The sequence below is a fragment of the Parasteatoda tepidariorum genome, chromosome X1 (assembly GCF_043381705.1).
Source record: "Parasteatoda tepidariorum isolate YZ-2023 chromosome X1, CAS_Ptep_4.0, whole genome shotgun sequence".
Classification (NCBI taxonomy): domain Eukaryota; kingdom Metazoa; phylum Arthropoda; class Arachnida; order Araneae; family Theridiidae; genus Parasteatoda; species Parasteatoda tepidariorum.
This window is the reverse complement of record NC_092214.1, coordinates 9,705,808-9,720,558: the sequence shown is the minus strand read 5'-3', so window position 1 is coordinate 9,720,558 and position 14,751 is coordinate 9,705,808. Positions and strand designations below refer to the sequence as shown.

Below are 14,751 nucleotides of genomic sequence, written 5' to 3'. Positions count from 1 at the left end.
ACTCATCTTCAAGAATCATATGCAAATTAAGGCAGCTCAGAATAACATTTTATACATGTGTATTATCGAAAATAATAGAGAATTAGTTTTATCAAAAATAAAATTTTATCCTTTCTGGTTTCGAAAACTCCCATTTTCTTTTTTTATTTCTCTCTGAAATTCGTATAACAGAAATAAGGTTCTAAAATAATTTTTCCTAGCTAGATCTTATTTAATTCCGTATTTCACTTTGTATTTCATTTCGCATTTCAATATATTCGAATATATTTAATATATTCGAGGTAAAAAGAATTTAAGGAAGAAAGGAATGTTTCTTTTCATATGCATTCATAAATCTTCCTTATGGAATGATTTTCGAAAAAATTATAAGTAGTAAAATAATGTTAATGACATTGATCACAAATTAAATTTTTATCCTTTCTAGTTTTTTCCTTCCCTTCATGCATCATTCTTTCTGAAATTCATGAAAGCAAAAAATATGGGCTCCTTATGCTTAGCTGTTATTTAATTCCAGATTTCAATGACAGGAGGAATACGTAATTTACGTATTTTTAGTCAATGGAAAAAAGGGATCAAAGAGATTTGAAAGAAGAAAAGAAAATTTTTTTAACGACTTGCAGGGAATAAATAACATAGAACTAATAAAAAATGTAATTTTTATCTTTTCTGCTTTTAAAAACATTATTTCCCTCTTTTTTTCATTCTTTCTGAAAAACATGAAAGCAAATATATGGTGTCTAAAATATTTTTTCTTGGTTAACTGCTATTTAAATTCACATTTAGTATTCGGGAAGAATACATTACTTACTTATTTTTAGTCAATGAAAAAAGAGGTTAAAAAGATTTTTAAGAAGAAGTTAATGTTTATTTTTTTATGCATAAAACTTTATGTTGAGATAATTTTCGTAAACTTATGGTGACTCAAATAATGTGTTAAAATAGTTTTCTGCGATTAGAAATTCTGGAGGTGTAATAAATTGTGTAGTACACAAAAATTTTCATATTTTAATTGCACCTTATTAACAAAAAGCCTATTTTTCAACATTGACTCATTGATACTTCAGTAACTATTAAATCTATTTTCACCTAGCATTATGAAATTACGTAAAAAAGAATTCTATGCAATGCAGTGCCTTATAATCTCTTTTTGACTCTTTTGAAAATTTTAAAAATTCATTTTTCAGATTTGATTAAAAAATGGAAAGATTTGAATAAAATAAAAAAGTCCTAATTAGAAATAATCCTATTTTTACGATGAATTCGATTATGAAATCTCATTTAAAAATAGTTTTTTAATGAATGAAATAAAAAAATCTTAATTCGGTTTAAGTTAAGACATTTATATGTTGCATGCTAAACATCTTTGAATTGATAACTCTTTTATAAATTCTAGTTTTGGAAAAATATATTAACTCATGATTTAACATACAATAAGTTCTTAGATATCGTTAAAATAAGGTCGATTTTGGAAAAGTTGCAGTGGCGTGTAAATGCGTACCTATAGCAAATTAAAAACATGCAGAAAATAAGAAAAGAAATAAAATAAGGATTTTAAATATTTATTAGTAATTAAAAATAAATAAAACAATAAATAAAATTAACAACGAAAAGTTGTGATTTATTAATGAGCTCACTTTATATGTTTCTTTTTGTCCTTTATTTTGAATTTTTTCTTAAATTTTTGCAATGATTTTACTTAATAAAATTATGTTTACTAATCATAACTCTCTTTTTTTTATATTCCCCACATTATTGTATTAAATAATTTTTAATTGTTAAAAAAATTATTATCTTAAAGTTTTTTAAGATACCTATGAGGTTTAAACATTTAATGATTAAGATATAAGAATTTTTAGTAGTTCTTTTATACTGCGCATGAACGGCTAAATTTAAAAACAAATTTTCGAAATTTTGTAGAGAATCTTAATCTATAATAAATGAAAAATGTCCCCAATTTGAATATCTTGAAAACTTAAAAAGTTTCTAGAAACTTTTTGAGTAGTTTTTGTAAAGAAGGCTATAAACTATATTTCCAAAATTTTTATTTTGAACTATTCGACAAATTTATTAAAAATGACATCAGCAATGGGCATCATACCTCATAAAAGTATGTTTTCCTTCTCTATACCATCACATTTAGGTAAATGGGATTATTGTGAGGTATTTCTATTAAGTTCAGTCTTATGATACAAAAGGAAATTTGCGGTAAACTCTTTATCATTTAGAGCTTTCTCTTAAAAAAATACAAAAACTACTTAGAAATTCCTTGAAACTTCTTAAATTTTCAAGATATTCAACTAATTTTTTTGCCAAGTACGATTCACTGCAAATTTATGAAATTTTTTTTGAAATTTTTACCGCTCATGAATAGTATGAAAAAAGTATTTAAAATACTTATATTTTGCTCAAATTTTAACGAAATCTTTTATAATTTCAAAATTATAATTTGTAATTAATTAAAAATTGCTCCAAATATTTTGCTCGATTTTATTAAATATCTTTAACGTTATAGCAAAAAAAAAAAAAAATCATAAGCCAAAAAGATTATTTTTTTAAAAGAAATGTCCAAATCTCCACAAATATTTAATTTCAAAATGCGAAATTTTATGTGATTATTGCACTTGAAAATCAAAGTATTTCATACAAATTATAAGCTTATATCTATATTTTCTGCTATAAGGTGTTCATAAATACTTGATTTCGTTCATAGCTTTAACCAATCTCCCAAACCTCTAAAAGCTTTAAAATAATCCTCTTTAGTATTTAATTAACGCCACATCTTACTAACTAGGACTATTGAATCTTTGATTATTGGTAATAAAGAACATACAAGTATCAGACTCCAAGACTTGCCTTGGTTTAAACTCTCGACCAACGCTTAGGGCGCAGAGGCAGCAGTATATATATACTCCTAATGATAAGAAGTATGAATTTTCTGAAAACTGACACTGCACTGAAGCGTGCAATTTTTTTCTATAATTATACATTTTTCATTAGAATTTTCTTTAGAAAATATTTGTTTGGTATCACTTGAGAATTTATGAAAAACTGCCAAAAGAGCCTCCCAATTATATTAATAAATGTTTTTTAATAAAGGTTTTTTTAAGTAAACTTTTTTATAAAGGTTTTTTTTAATAAAGTTTTTTTAAAATAAATATTTGGCTAAAAGCTATTCTGAGTCTCGATGACTCAGTGGTTAAGACACTGAACTGTTATTGTTAAGATCTGGTGTTCGATTACCAGTGGTGGGGTGGCATGAAGCTTCAGATTGATGGGTACCAGCTTGTTAAAGCGGCTTGTGCTGACATTATTGCCACAGTCCTGACGCTGGTCACAAAAGCGGGATGTTGAAAATGCTATACTACTAAAGGCTACTCTTAAATTAATAATATAACGATTGTGTCAGGTTTATATATTGTTATTTTAGGAAAAATGTTCGTTCTTTGCAAAAAGTTCTGTTTTCCTTCAAAAGGAACAGGTATTAATGTTAACTAATACCACAAAAGCCCTATGAAAAAGCATTAAAAAAAACTTCTAATGCAACCAAAATAAAGGCTAAATTTGTTTTAGAATCTTTTGAGTTTGATCTTTTTTGTGAAGTAAAAATTTAAATATTTAATTTTTGTTAAAAAAAAAAGCGAAGTAATCCCCTTAATATAAGGAACATTTAAACTTTTTGAGTCGAATTTCTCTTTATTTAATCTCCCTAAATCTACATAATTAAATTTGTTTTAACATCATGTTGTATCCTCATTAAAATATTTTCTGTGCCCCAATTAATTGAAAAATTTTCTTTCAGAAATAAATTAATTATAACCTATTTAAAAGATTTTATGTTCTTATTCGTTGATTCGATGCCAACTTCTTATTAGATCTCCCTCTCTCTTTCCTTATAATAAATTAAATCTTTTGTCACAAAATTTCCTAAACTTAAATAAGAAATTGTGAAAATTTTTATAATTATGTCTAAACATACAAAAAGCAGAATGAGTTTTAGTTGAAATTTTAGGAAATCCCTGTTAATTATGTCAAAAGTTTATGCACAGAAATTAGGAAATGAAGATAATGTCTTGAATTGTTTTTCTTTCTGCAATCTTTGAAGTAAAAGAATTTATAAATCTTTACCATTCATTTAAACTGTTCGCGCCATAGCATGATCACTCATTTTAATTTGCTGCCAAAAAGAAAGTTTTCGTAGGATTACTCGACTATATGCGGCCAAAATACTCTAAGATCAGGTTAGTACCTTGAAAATTAATGACTTGGCAAAATAAATTAATGTTTTTAAGTTAAATAAGACTAAAAGTTAGACTTAAGTTAGTAAGACTTCTATTTTTTTCACTTGTAAAGCTCAAATTATGTTATTACTTAGAAACTTCTTTCATTAAATTCTTCATTGATTTCAATTTCTGCGAATATTTGGATCATAAGTTTGTCCTTACGGACTAATATTAAAGATCTGTGTATCGGTCATTAATATTTTATAATAAAGACTTCTTGCTTTTTTATGTCACTTAAAAATTTTGCAAAAAGTGAAAAATGTAGTGAATTTTTTTTATTAGCACTGAACAACAAATAGATCCAACACAACTTATTTTTTATGGATATTTTTCTACATTTAGGAGAATTGAGTGTTGGCAATTGTTCGAGATATTAAAAGTTACAAGAAAAATTTGGGGAGAATAACACAGACAAAAATTAAATTTAATTCACAGTAAAAATTTCAAAAAAATTTTATAATTCTGTCTAGTAACAGGAATTAACATAAAGCATTGCAAAAATTTTCTTGAAAAAAAATTTAATCCAAAAGGATCAATTTTGGGCATTTATCAGTTTAATTGGCACCAAATTTTTTTTAATAGTGTACAGAAGTTTATAAATAAAATAAGAGTATTAAATTTAAATTATGTGATTACTTGAAAATATTCTTAACAAATGACAGGAATAGACAAATTATATTGATAGATTTTTAGAAAAAGCAATTTAGTATTTTGATACAGGTCGAAAAAGTAACGTACGAAACCACGCTATTATTTTAACAAAATATGGATTAAAGTAATTACTTTAAATATATTAATTCTTCCTTAAAATAATTTTGGAATATTTAATATTTTCACACGCTTTTATGCAATATTTTCTGTAACAAAATTCCATTTTCTTCCTCGCGTAATATCTATATATATGGGATTGTGAACATCATGTTGCGTATGTATTACTATAATCTGATGTCTTAATACTTAATCAAAAAATTATATTTGCGTTAATTTTATTTAAATATAAAAAGTATTTCGCATAAGTGACAATTTAGGGCATATTACATAAATATGGATAGAATTCAGAATTATCAGTTGATAACATTATTGTTCCCACTTTTTGAGAAATATACAGTTCACGCCCTGGCAGTCCACTCCTTTGAAGTGAGGCTGCTGAACGGGACACTGCGTCGCGAAGTGCGCAAATTTCATGTCGGTAAGCTGATGTTCGGGTATTAGAGATGATATTTGGAGAATTTGATGGCATTAAAAATGCAATTTGAGATAGTTCAAAAATATAAATCATTATGATAAATTTGTAAACAAGGTCCGAAGCACAAAAATGTTCGCACTTATATTCTCGACTCATTCTGTTTACACTGCAAACGACTCACTTTCTACAAAGAATATACAGAGGAAACACTTCTATACTGGCACAATTTTTTTTAATTTTATCTTTCTCAAACAATCATTTTATAAATTTAGGAATGTTTAGGTTGTACGATTTGTCATACTTATCAATAAAATGTAAAGCTTTTAGAGGTTTGAGGGACCAATAATAAATTATAAACAGAAAATAATGTTTTTGATCACCCTACGCCGCAAATTGATAATAATAATAAATTTATAATTTGTAACAATTATTTTGGTTATTACATGCAAAAAAAGCACAAAATTTCATAAACCTAATTATTTAAGGAGATATGGACATTTTTATAAAAATCTTTGCACTAAAATTTGAGGTTTTTTTTTTTTTAAATTGTGAAAGATTTGAGCAATTTTATATAGCGCATGCGCGAGAAAATTTATTTATTTATTTTTTCTTACTTTTGTAGTGAATCGTATTCGGCAATTAATAAAAAAAGTCCAATTTGAATATCTTAAAAATTTAAAAAGTTTCAAGTAATTTTCTAAGCAGTTTTCGTACTTTTTAAAAGAAAGCTCAAAGTATTAAGGGGTTTTCCACCAATTTCATTTTGTACTATTAAACAAGATTTACTAAAAATGACAGCAGCATTGTTGGGAGTCGTCCCCCATAAAAGTATATTTTCTTTCGTATGTTTTCTTTCCTCATACAATCATATATCGGTGTATGAACGTTTATTGCATGGTATTAGCATTTGTTATTTAATTTTGTCTTATGATATAAGTTAATCTTTGTAGAAAACCCCTTATCACTTTGAGTGTTTTCTTTTTAAAGTACAAGAACTACTTAGAAAATCGCTTGAAACCTTTTAAATTTTCAAGGTATTCAAATTGGAATTATTTCATTAGTTACCAAATACGATTCTCAACAAAATTATGAAAAAAAAAATTTTTTTTTGCTCAGTATAAAATAATTACTTATATATAACTCAGTTTTCAGCGATTGTTTTTCAAATTTTAAAGCAAAATTTTTGAAATTATTTGAAATTGCTCTAAAACTTTTCTTTCAATGTATTGAATATTTTTAAAGTTATATAAAAAACGCAAAGCAAAAACAAAATAGTTTTTTATAAAAATGTTTATATCTTCATAAATATTTAAGATCTGCTTACGAAATTTTTTGCAATCGTTGCATATAATAACTAGAATAGTTGCTACAGGTTACAAGTTTATTGCCACACTTTTTGGCATAGGGTGTTCAAAAACACTATTTTCAATTTGTAATTTATTGTCGATTCATCAAACTTTTAAAACCTTTAAACTTTATTGATGTGAATGAAAAATCACATAATCTAAACACTTCTGAAGTTACAAAATGATTTTGCTGGTACTTCTAGAGAAATGTGAAAAAATGTACTAGCACAAGACAAATAGACTGATTTCCACTTGTTTGCTCTTACTAATACCAATTATTTTATTTCTCACTTAAATATTAATGCTTATAGTTAGATTATTTCAATTTTGTTGATAATGAAACATTTCTATAATTACTGATCAGTGGTGATCTACGAAAATTGTCATTTCTTTGTGTGTTTACAGTCTATGCAGAACTTCTCGTCAATGGTACATATTTACAGCATTATTATCGATAAGATATGTTAACATCCTGACTCTTAGTATGTTGAATATGACATATATTCAGATCGAGGCCTATATGTGGGCACTTCTTAAATAGTGGGAGCAATCATCTTAACGACAGCTTTTTCTGAATTATATAAATATTTATGTTATATGCACTAAATATATACTTACTATGTAATTTACTTTTGCATTTAAGTAAAATTAACATTATTTTTTATTGAATTTTAGAATATCAGATAATTTTAAACAATAAATTTCTGCGAACAACTATCGACGTTGTGTACGTTACATTATTAGTACAATCCTATATTTCACGTGCAACAAATTGGCGTTTCGTTGCAGAAGTATTTAATAAGAGCATAAAAAATAATACTTAAATACTTGAAAAATTATCGTAAGGATGGATAAATACTTTAACGCATTTACTGATTTTTTCCTGAAATAATAGCATGGTTCATGTGTTACTTTTTTGGACAGGTAAAATAAATTAGACAGGATTAAATTGCTTTTACTAAATACCTTTCTTACAGTAATAAAACGTAACTATTATTGCCTATAGTTAAGGATATTATCAAGTAACCGTCCTAGTTCTCTTATTTTTATTTTTAAACATCTAGAAGCAATTTGGGTTTTATATCGGCTTAGTCTGCATCGTGGATGCCCAAAATCAACCCTTTTGGTTAGAAAAAATATTTTGAAGTATTCATAGAAAATATTTGCTATAATTTTGCTTTATTAAAATGTAAATATACTTTACAATGTTTGCTACACTGTTAAAATTTTCATTCTAAAATTATGGTAAAATAATTGGCAGCTGTCTGTTTATCCGATTAACCGCAAAGTTCACGGTAAAGAACATTTTTTTCCTTTATGATTTTGAAGCCATTTACAAAAGGTATGGTTATGGAACCATGAATGTAAAACTAAACGCTCTTTTAACAATTTTCAACTAGCATTTTTCAAAAACTTAAAAAAAAAAGAAAAAATTATTTAACTAGACGTAGGAGCTCGGTTTTTCGTAAAGTATTGGGCATTGCAGCGTGCCGGACACTAGAAATTCTTCATGTGCTGAAGGGAATGGAGGAAATATCGTGGTGTCAACACTAGGACTCGAACTCAAATTCTGCCGGTCATAAGATTGAAAGATAAGCCCGCTTGGCTATGATATGTAAGCAGTTGCAAAGAACTAAATTGTTTCATAAGGTGGTTCTAGCTGGTGCAATAAAATTCTGGTTGTTTAGCAGTATTAGGTGAAAGCAGTTAATAAACAGTTTGATTAATATTTTATTCATGGTTATTTGACTGTCTTGATTAAATATGGTAAAATAAGCAACCATTCAATAAATTGTTATTTAATAATTTTTTTCAGAGAAATTTCTAACAGTGTATGAATTTAATTTAAACTTAATTGTTGTTAGTGTTTAAAGCTATTCTACCTTTAGAGAATGTCTTTTTGGTTTTAAGTAAGATTATAGCCATGTCACTGTCGTTAGATGTGATCTCTGACAATCAAAGATGAGGGCAGACATTATTTTGACGTCAAAATATAGACTTTAAGGTAAATGAAGCACCGTGAACAGTATTATAGCAGATCCTTGCAGGATTTTCATAAGATTGGAGAGTTTTTGTTAAAATTTAGAAGGCGGCTTGATGTTGTTTGGTACAAGAGAAAATAAAATAAAAAGGCCCACATCAAAATAATTTTTGATGTTGATTAGAATGTTTCGTTTTAATTCATGACAGCATAACTAGTTGTAACAATATATTTAATAACAATCATAAAATTTTTTATTATTATAGTTGTAAGTATTATACTTTTGGATTTTTTTCAGAAAAACTTTAAAAAAAAATTTGGACATTAAAAACTACTTTGAGAAACCAAAAGAATTTTGTCTTTATATTTCAATAACAAGATTTATTTATTCCAGGTACGTTTTAGTTGATTTTAAGGCAACAAATTAGGCAACAGCCCCTTACTCAAAGTAATACTTTAGCGAGAAAGAAAACTTAGTCTTCGTGACCACTATGAAAAACCTTATTCTAAAGAATTAATTGTAAATTATCTCATTGATAATTATAAACTATGCTCTAACTCTACATCTAACTCCACATAGCAATTTAAAAGGTATACCTAAGAGAAAACCTCAAAAAAGTAACTCCAAAGCGCATTTTTTGCGGAAGTTAATTTTGGAATCAGGCTGAATTGTGATTTCTTACAGAAGATAAACATATTAATATCGTACTTAACTCTTTAACTGATTTTTGATTATTTTATCCTTTGATTTACAATGATTTATTTTGAAAATGATTGATAAGAGTTTCAAAACATTTTAATTTTTCCCCCTTCACACAATTGAAATTTTCATTCTAAAATTACTGTAAAATATCCGGCAGCAGTCTGTCCTTCCCGTTAACCATAAAGTTCACAGTGAAGAACATTTTTTATCTTTAAGGTTTCGAAAACGTTTATCTTTATTCTAGTTAAGATCTATTAATACAAAATTATTTACTTATTTATTTACAAGTGCTTAAAACTTTTTTAACCATTTATAAGTAGCAATCATTAAAATCATTAAAAAGTCATTAAAATAAATTTTCAGCATTATCTGAATCATTTTTCGATAGTTTTAACTACAATACAATTAAATTTTAAAAAAATCTAAAAACCGAGAACCGTGCAATTTTAAATTAATTATTCCAAACCACAAATTGCATAATTTTATTTCTTTACATTTTTGATAAAAATCTGCAGAAGTTCTGCAAATCTTCTTGCACTATTTATATAGTAATATTATCCCATTATTTTCCCCCTTTTTTGTAAAATATGGTGCTGTCAAATAACATTCAAAAAGTTTGTTGAAAACGACGAGAAAAAAGTAAAGAGAAAAAAAATGAAAATTATAAATTTAACCTGAAATTCAAGACTGCGAGGGAAGAGGCCTCTGAAGTAAATTTCTTTTTACTTTACTTCATATAAAAACTCAATGAAAACATTTTTAAAGCCGGTAATTACAGAACACTCTTTATGATAAAATATTTTCAAAGGCTTTTTTTTAAAAATATTTTAATTAGATGTTTAAATTTTAACATACACTGTAAAAAACTCGGTAAATCCTTAACTAGTATTTCGTGCAAAGTTTCTCATTATCGCAAAGTTTGGTTAAATGAAAGACTATCTTATTTTAGTTACACCGTAAATTGTAAAGTATGATAGAAAAATACTTCCATGGGGCAATTTTAGCCAAAATTTAGTAATGGAGACTAAACTTTGACGGTGACTGTAAACTGAACGATATTTGTTTACGATGCCATGTTTTCCTTATAACTCGGTCACGGTGTATCGGGAGGATTAATGAATGTTGTTTAAGGCTTCAACTAGATAATATTTGGTAATTGATTATTTGGATATGGTAGGTGAATATTTTATTTGCATTAATTAAAGTTCATTTCTTTTTTGTTGCCTTTGTAATTTGGTTGGTGGTTTAAAATGGCTAGAGGTACCTAATAAAATAACCTACTTACGGTAAATAGTTTTGTTACGGTAAATGACAAATTTGAACTGTATTTAGGTACTTTAAAGATACCTAATAATGGTGCACCCTTTTCTCTGTTTTATAAAAGAATTTAAAAAAGAATGAAAATAGATGGGGTTTTTTTCAAAACACCTAAATTTGGTGTAACCTTCTGCTGATATTTGGAGCTAATGAAAATACCAAAATATGGGGAAATTGAGTTCCATTTTATAAAGCCCACAAATGAATTCCAATTTTTTGCTCGGAATTTTTTACAGTGTAGTGTGAGTCAATAGAAACATTAAAAACTAATTTAAATATCACATAACTTGATAAAAATTCCATAATAACAATTTAAATTTATTTTTTAATTTTTTTTATTTCATAACCGTCGTTGAGCAGCGACCCAATTTTCGGGTTTACGACCACTAATGTTCAATTCCGTAGCCTTGTAATTGTGAACCCAATCCAGAAGACAAGGGAACTCCTGGATGAAGTATTGAGAGAAATTTGCCTTCGTGGAGGACTTTTAAATGGAACTAACCCGCCTTTGGGTTACATGAAGAGGAAGAACACGAGTACCTCCCACGGTGAGCCTGTCGGCATGGGGACTAATTTAAATTGATTTTCAAAATTTTATAAAATTTCTCACTTTGCTCTCTTTGAACGCATCATGAATTGACCATATCGTAGGCCGATTCGTGAATTTTCCAGAAAACCCGATTGAGGCTTGTCCGAACAGTTTGGTTAATTCGCGATTAACTAATCTTGGTCTAGTCTCTTATTTATTGGGCACTGATGTATCGTAAAACAATATTTCTAGCAATTTTAAGGACTATTTGGTAGGAGAGAAATTTTTGTGAGGGAATTTCCGCTTTTGCGTCTTAATTCTGAGATGCTTTACCCAGTTCTTAACGCATTTTTGGCTAAAGTTTTAACCCTTTTTGGGCTTTGACTATAATGTATCAGGATAAGATTCACGGAGAGCGTTTTATTCTGTCTATTCAATAATAATTCTTTTTAACGAGGACTTTTCTTTAAATACTATTTTGAGAATTCTTAAAATTCCCCCAAAAAAAGTTAGTTTTCTTATGCAGATTTATTTATAAAAATTGTATCGTTTCAGTACTTCAGAATGTTTTTAAGAAATAAATATGTCAACTGAACTACTTTTCTTGACCTTCAAATATGATTTAGAGAATGACAAGAACAATTGCTCTTTCAAATAACAATAGAGAACAATAGCGGTAAGGAAACTAAATATCCACCATTCAGTATACCAAAGAAAAATATAGATTGATTTAGGTTCTCATAAGAGTAACATTAACTTTTTTTTACATGAAAATTTAGTCAAATTGTATAGAAAAAAAATGCCGCCAATATTAAATTAATATTATATTTATATCTTTATTTTTAAATTTAATAAATGCTTACTTACGTTCTGCACATTGTTTATCTGAGCAATCTGAAGATTTATATATTAGATTGATGAAAATGTTTCTTCTTTCGGTTATGCGAAAAGAAACATGCAACTAAGATAAAATTTGCACATAAAAATATTATTAAAATACTAAAACTATCAGAAAAAAAGTGTTTGATTTGAGTTGAATAGTCATAAGCAAAATTTATTTGCCCAAAAATAATTCTTTGAGTATAAATTAAGTGGACAGTGTGTAAACATCCATTTGATCGAATGCTCAAATTTTCCTGCCGAAGGACTCAATCTTAGTAGTTATATGGCTTTATATTGCCCATAAACTTCGAAGACTACTAGTATCAGACGCGTACTTTCTCTGAGTAAGCATGTTTTTTTTTCTCCACTCCCTTAGATTTTCAAAATTTTTGAGGTTATTTTGGAACTCAATTTTATTCCTTACAATATATTCATAAGAGGTGAAACTAATATATTTAAATATTAAAAAATAGTAGAAAAAGACATCTAATTTCTTTTTTAGCATTTAATTAAGCTTTTAAATCCAATTTTAAAATGCTACTCCATTTTTGAATATTTTCTCATGAAACTTTTTCCATATAACCATCATATTCTTCCGAGTAACAACTAGTATACTAACTAGTATAATAATTACTATAGTATAATAACTAGTATAAGGTAAGAAATTATTCGAAATTTTAAGAAAAATTAAATTTGAGACAGTTTGAAAAATTGCCAAAGAAATCAAAGTAAAACTAGATTGCAACTAGATGTTAAAATCCATACTATCCTTAAATGATCATATAATCATTGACGTATGTCCAAAGTATCTAGCTTTTGAAGCTTTAGAAAAAAGAATCTTAATTGTTTTAAAAGTAGCAATAGTTGAAAAATTTTTACTTAGAGAAAACTAAGACCAAAATTTTCATTTACAATAGGGCTGTAGTATAGGACCATTTGTAAAAATAAATATTCATCCTCGTACAGCTTAAAATTTTACGGGTATATGGAAAACAGTGTGAGGAATAATTTTGATTTAAAAAAAATAGTCCAAAGTCAGTCAAATCATGAAGTAAAAAATTGATTATAAAACTCAGATTGCCTTTTAAAACTTGGAGGCGTTTTTTTTTAATACTCGACTTGTTAGAGGTATTCACATTTTATACAGTGTCAACATATTAATCCTATGGAGATTTTTGATTTATTCTTTTTCGATTGTTTGCTTTAACAACTTCAATAATACATACGCAATTCATACACAAACCAAACAGTAGGACTTGCGAAAGAATTCTTAATAAAATCAGACAAAAACTTGATAGTTACCGATAATCAAACTCGATAATAAGTAATATTGAAACGGTTTTAGGAAACCTAATGTAATGAAATCTTCGTAAATTGACCAAGCGGTGCAATGTTTATGTGGTCAACTTAGACTCGTGGTAAATTTATAAATCACTATCAATCAAAATCTAAATAAATGTTATTAAATTCTTTTAATAAAATGTTAAAATTTCTGTTTCATTGCCTTAAAATTTGATTAATTATCTAAATGAATTATAATTTGTGGCACGAATTTAATGCTAAATTAATTTGTTTAGGAAAGTAATATGTCTATTCGGTTTTTTAGCATACCAGTAATTTATCTATTTATTTCTCTATTATGCATAAGCGCGTTAATTTTTCTGTTTAAATTAGCAACACTATAGTTATAATTCATTTTGTTAGATTGTGTAAAGTAATAATTTAAGTAGTGTTAAATATTTAATTATAAGCTTCTAGTCTAGAATGATTTTATTTTTTTTAAATGAAAACTTTATTGCGAAGTAATTGTTTCGACTTACCTTTGATTCCTTTTAAAACAACTGTTAAAATTTTAAACATAAACGGTGCCGCATACTGTCATACCGGTTGTTGCTGACGGAGCTTGTCTTTCTGGAGGAAATATCATATATTTTACACGATACTAAAGTTATGGCTAGAGAGGTGCGTCAGTAAGTAGAGCAGCACGTAATGGGGCTTTGGGATGCCTGCTATGCTGAAATGTTCCGAACTCATATTTATGATGGTTTGTGTGACTTAATAGTTGCCGGACAGTTTTTAAATTATTACTAAAATTCAATACATGGAGAATGCATTGCAGAAATCAAATAGCTAAAAATTGAAGTATTTCTACGATTGCAAACCACGGACAACAACTGGTTTAAAAGAAATTTCTTAGAATATCAGTTCACGAGGACTAAATAATTAAAAAACTTAATGTTATATTCATTTTAACTTTTAAAAATTTCTCGGAATCAATCGTGAAGCCACTTACGTTTTTTTTTCTTCAATCCAATGGCAGATTTGTAGTCGTAAACCCAAAAAAAAATTGGAACGGCTGTTCCACGACTGCTACAAAATAAAATAAAACAAACAATGCTCAGCCACACACTGCAAGGGTGCCCCCGTCTTATTATTACTCTTCTCTGTCCGACTCGATCTCCAGATTTGTCACGTCACCGAACGAACATATCTAGAGTGATAAGTTTGGTCCCTCCCCAGTTTAGTC

At 27.3% G+C, this 14,751-nt stretch overlaps 1 protein-coding gene across 5 annotated transcripts in view; it reads left to right on the top strand.

Moving 5' to 3' along the window:
• Positions 1-14,751, top strand: part of LOC107455838 (octopamine receptor beta-2R) — a 114,272-nt gene that overhangs the window by 80,889 nt on the left and 18,632 nt on the right. The gene's annotated exons all lie outside the window — the stretch shown is intronic.